Source organism: Phasianus colchicus, chromosome Z (assembly GCF_987193195.1).
Source record: "Phasianus colchicus chromosome Z, bPhaCol1.hap1.1, whole genome shotgun sequence".
NCBI classification, from domain to species: domain Eukaryota; kingdom Metazoa; phylum Chordata; class Aves; order Galliformes; family Phasianidae; genus Phasianus; species Phasianus colchicus.
Genome location: NC_143476.1, coordinates 32290269 through 32296258, shown reverse-complemented (window position 1 = coordinate 32296258; position 5990 = coordinate 32290269).

Genomic DNA, 5990 nt, shown 5'->3' with positions numbered 1-5990 from the left:
ACTTTCTTTCTCTGTATGTCTGAGAACATTGATATTAAAAGCTCTTTCAGGGACTAAGGCTGCTGTTCTTGTAAATAGAGCAGCTCTTTTTGCAGTCTTGTCAGACTTTCGATTTCCGTTGATTAGATCAGTCTGTCCAGACTGGCTTGCTCTACAATGTATCACTGCCATTTCCTTTGCCTTATTCACTGTTTTGAGAAATCACAAAATTTCTTTACTGTATTTTACAGAATTTCCTTGTGATGTTATTTATCCTCTCTCCTTCCAAATTACACCATATGAATGAATGACACTAAAGGCATATTTTGAGTCAGTATAGATATTGGCTCACTTTTTCTTCTGATATCTCTAAAGCTCGGGTTAACGCAATTAGTTCAGCCTTCTGAGCAGAAGTGTTTGCTGGCAGCGATATTGCTTTCAGATCTATGTATGGTCTAGTGTGGTTGGAGTATACCTGCTCAATAGTTCGTAAGCAATCATGTGCTGACTTGTCTCCTCACTTTAATTGTTATATCTTCTTGTTCAAGCTTGTATTGCTTGGTACTGAACCATTCTATTTAGAGAAGCCATTGCTGTCCTTTCTGTTCTAACACTGCTGCAACAGCATTCAGCACTTACACAGTGATTTTCCATCTCAAAGACAACTTTTATCTCTGTGTTTTTCAGTCCTTTTCCACCCAGTAGTATATTATCCACTACTGCAACAAGGTAACATTAGCTGTGTTACCTTTCTGCTGCTTGGGCTCTTTTCCAAGTACATTACCAAAAATCGTAAGCCTGTTCTTAAATCCTTAGGAAAGTATATTTAAAAACAAACAAACAAACAAACAAACAAACAAACAAACAAACAAACAAACAAACAAAAACCTGTATTTTTCTCCCTGTTGTAGGACTTTCCTATTCAAGACCAGACAGCTTGTGACTGTATTCCTCTATGAGGATTTGGAAGAAAGCATCCTTCAAGTCCAATATTGTAAAATAAATGTCAGAGTCAATTATAGTAGTTAACAAGCTATAAGGACTGGGTACCACTAAGTGAACATCTGTTACTATTTGGTATATAGTTCTCAAATCTTGTACTAATTTATATTATTGTGAATGTGGCTTTTTAACTGGCAGGATTAGAATATTATATTCCAAGTGACATTCTCATAGCAGAACATATTTGAGAAAATGGTTTGTAATATGTTCCAGTCCTTCATGAGCTTCCAAATTTGTCGGATACTTTTTCATCCCACTGGTTTAGCTTCTGGTTTCAATTCTGCTTTTACTGATGTGGCTGATTTAGCTCGTCCAGGCTTTTCTGTTGCCCATACAAAAGATGTTACTGCATCCTTGGTATCTGATGAGGAATTGTCTAGTACTTCTCTTTTATTTTCTTTTTATATCTCAAATAATTCCTGCAATGAAAAAATTTGCAATTTCCAAGCATTATTCTGTGGCATATGGACTCTTATTTTTTATCAAAGGTTTTTTGTGCCCCTAGTTGATTTGAATGTCCCGTCCCACTAGAGTTATTGGGCATTCTGGCAACTGTAGGAATTGATGTACAAACATTTTTATTAACAGTTTTACACTCAATTGATTAGGAAAAAGGTCTAACCTCTTGTTTTCCGATTGCATCAACTATAACCATAGAATATTTGCATATGTCTTTTGCAAATATTTTGCAAGTCTTTTGCAACTATTCAATACAGAACAAGACTCTCCTACGTCAAACAAATTTAATCACATAATTCCCCAGCTTAACATCAACCAGTGGTTCATCTGGGGCCTCAACTTCCCAGTTCCCAACAATCTGAGTCTCCATCCACTATCCTGATTTGTTCTCTGGATGTCAGGGCCATATGTGGGACAGGAATCAGAACTTCTTGATGCTTTGGACATTCATTTTTTCCATTGTTCCTTCTCCTTAAAAAGGGGACATTGGTCTTTTTCTAATGGGATTCTAATTCCTGGTATCCTACCTATTCCTTGATCTCTTCCTCATCCTCATGCCCATTTAAAACTTTGACCTCTTGATCAACTTCCAATATTACTACATTTTGTTTTCTAGTTTTGATTTTTTCCTTATTTTCTCTTTTCAGCCTCTTTGTTGTTGTAAGCTTTATGTACAATTTTAGTTAGCTGGAATATTGCCATTTTGTGCAATTTTCTTCTAATGTTGGGTGCTGATCGACCCACAGATAAGGTAGTAATCATTAACCTTTTTTGGCTCATCTTCAAGATCTAAGTCATTCCATTTTCAGGCTACCTCATGCAATCACTCATAAAAGGTACTTGATAAAATTTTTCAAGATATTTTGGTCTAGAACTCCAATTTTTATTTTTATATGAAATTAATTGCTGTTACTGCTTTATCATCAACCTTCCAGCACTCACGTTAAGATCCCTTTGTTTCCTAAAGTGGTGTAAATGTCTTGGGGCTATTCCTAGCATTCTGACTACTTCTTTTGCTTTTTCCACAACCATTCTCTTTTCTCTGGGATGAATAAATTACTCAACAATACCTGTATATGCTGCCAATCTAGATTACGGTTTTCAACAATTATTATAAAAGTCTGGTGAATCTTATTGGTTTTTGTTTTTTTTTTTACATATAATCTTTTTAACTCTTTCCAATTCACCAGATTTGATGTTGTAGAAGGCACCTTTGATATACAAAGGCAAATGCTTTAATCCTACTGCTTTATGCAAGGAAGTCTGGACTGCAGGATGTTGTTCTGTTTGTGTTCTCTCTGCAACTAGGCTAAAAGCCTCACCATCCCTTTCTCCAGCTGTAGTGCATTAGCGATACTTTCTATTTCTGGAGTCACTGACATCTGAGTATCTTCTTTTTCCTCTTCCAGTTTAGATATTTTCCCCCTATGCTGCAAGGAGAACAATATCTCCTTTTCATTGTCTTTTTATGTCTTTTGTTATCATTGTTACTTTAGAATCTGAGGTCAATTATTTGTTTGTTTTTTTTTCCTCTGAATTTCATGATCATTCTGTAAAACAAAGAATATTCTACAGAGAGTGCTTCATCCCATTTTTCTAACATTCTGCAAAGCAGCATTACTTTTAATATAGTGTCAAAAACTCATTTTCTGTCAATTTCTCTTCACTTTTTTGTTTATAGGTTGGCCACTACGATTACAATGTTCAACCATTTATCTTTTTTTTTAGGGATTCAATTTCATCCTACTGTTTTAAGATACAACTCAAGGGGGAATAAGGAGGTATTGTGGATCACCGACCACTCACATTTTTGCCTAAAAAGAGTGTTCTTAGCCAAGGCTTCATTTACTTCAGTTACTGTTGAACATATAAGATTAATCTCTTATATACTTGTTGTTTATGTACCTTATGTACCTGCATGTTTATCCCAATATCATATGCTCCAGTCATCACTGCCAAAGCACATACTATTGTTAAACATATACCTGTTAAACTCTTGTACAACTATGCATGCATGTATCCCCAATATTGTATACTTCAGTTGTCCCCATCCAAGCACATATGATAAGCCTTCACATTAATGCCTTATACGCATACTGATATTTAATTTAGCAAGAGTTGCACCACCCCAGCAGGGAGAATGCTCCACTTAGTCTTTTGATCCTTATATGGTCACCTTATAACCAACTGAATAGTACTCCTCTTGTCAATTGTCCAAGGAGAACAATTGTCCTTGATTAATCAGATAACATCAAGGACATTCTGCTTTAGTATAAGCAGTACTTGATCAAAAGGCTTTACGTTCGTGCTAATTAAACATAGACAATACTCTTTCCATTCCAAGGGGAGATTATTGTTTCCATTTATTGCCTCCTTTAGAAAGTTTCAAAGTATTCTCTATGATATCACTGTGAAAGATTGAATACTTGGTGAGTTGTGATCAGCTATTTTTATAGCTCATTTTTAGATTTATTTTAATGTTCTGCATGATGCAGTAGGGCCACTTTTACATTCTTGTGTACTTTTTTCCTTTCAATTCTTATTGATATGTCTAAGCGGATCCTTGCTACGTCTGCTAAACCATTTCTGTAGCACTTGCATCAGCGTTACAATGTGGAGTCTTCTCTTAAGCAAAGTACCTAAATATTCACCTTCTCAATATTCATTTCAGAAATGCATGCCAAAGGCACTTTGTAGATAAATCTACAGTTCATATTTTAAGAATATCTTTCAGCAATCTCAGGAAAAAGGACTGTTCAAAGTTCATTATTAGAGTGGATATTTTGTTCATGAGGCTTTGATGGGATCTAGCCCTGTGCTATAATATTTAAAATAAACCTTGCCCCAGCTCTGCTGTCATAGGGAATAAAGGGGGTTTATGAGTTCCCCAGAGATCTCAGTATCTCAGAAAACAACAACGGAAATCAGACCCAAAATATTTTCCCTCACTGTGAATTTTTGTTACAATGTCTGAATGAAATATATCAATCATACTAGACCTACAGGGTTCAATAGATACTTAATATATCTTAGAAATTTTTGGACAGGATCCTAAAACAAAGAAAGCCTCATCTTTATATCTTTATATGTTTAACTGAATTCATATCTAAAAAAAACAAAAGCAAAGACAAAAGGAAAAGCAAAGCAAAACAAAACAAAACAATACAAAAGATTGCAAAACTAACCATCCTAGAGAGAGAAAGAAAGCTGAACATTGAAAACATGTAGGTAGGCCATTACATAGTTACTGAATTCTTATTGCTTTTGTAATTATTCACCTAATCAAAGCTCTGATGATAAAGTCTAGACAATTCTTCTTAAATTCTCCCTCTCTTGGTTCTCCTGTGGGCCTGAGGTTCCCCTTATTAATTTCTAAGATGGAATTAATGACTCCACCACATTCCCATTTAAATTTGATTGATTTTTTGAAAATATCAAACTTGAACTTTGGAGACATTTTCCTATTGTTCCTCCATATGTACCCCATCTTTTTTGCACAGCTATTCACACTACTTCCTTGCAGATGACTGTCTCAGTCTCACCAGTGATCAACAATGATCCTCGCTGCAGTAATCATTTTTCTTCTTACCCGTCCTTCCATGATTCTGCATTTTACACTTGCAGGACATGTTTTTGTTTGTTTGTTTGTTTGTTTGTTTTTGTCTACTCCACTGCTTGGGATTTGTAAGATGATGCTGGATGTAGAAGCCAGGCTCCCTGCTCTCCATGCTGAGATCAACAGCAGCTACCAGGAAGATCCTGCTAGGTTATTGCATCCAGACTGTAGTCTTTGTGCTGGGGCATCCCATTACACTTTTTTTCTGCTGTACAACTTTTCTGTACAGATAGCAGAGGCGTTGTCTGCTCCAAACTGAACATCAATTCCATCTGATAAGTGTATCCGCATATACTGAACATCAAGTGATTCAGTTCTTGTCCATCAATTATAAAGTTATATGTGACAGCTACAGCCTTCTGAGTGGTCAGATATAATTTTAATTCCACAAAGAGATATAACTTTTTGCCTAGATTAACCATCTTGCTAAATTTTAGCACTGATTAAAAAAAAAAAACGAGCTTCTTGACTTCTGATGACTACAGGCATTTTGACTTTGGGCAAAGACATACCTTCTCCTGAAGTTTATTCTGTCAAATTATGGATACTTTTGGTCAAAATCCTGCAATAACAAAGTAGTCAACTGGACATATCCTGACATGGAAAATTTCTAAAAGATTATAGTTATATAAAGTGACAAGCAATGCATAACAATATTACCTAATAAAAAAATATTCTAATTTGACATCTAATTACTATAAGAAAACTTGCAATCTCATTAGATGCTAGTCTTATGGTATTATTTGGTAAAATAATAAGAAGAAACATATGTAAATATATTTAAAGTTTTCAGCCAGGGCTAGTTGCATAATCTTGGACATGAATCTTTAAAAATCAATATTTAGATACTGTGAAAATAATCAAAATCTTAATTTTTTTTTTTAATTGGTTAATTTAAAACAAAGTAAAAGTCTGTGAATTATTTGACTAGTTT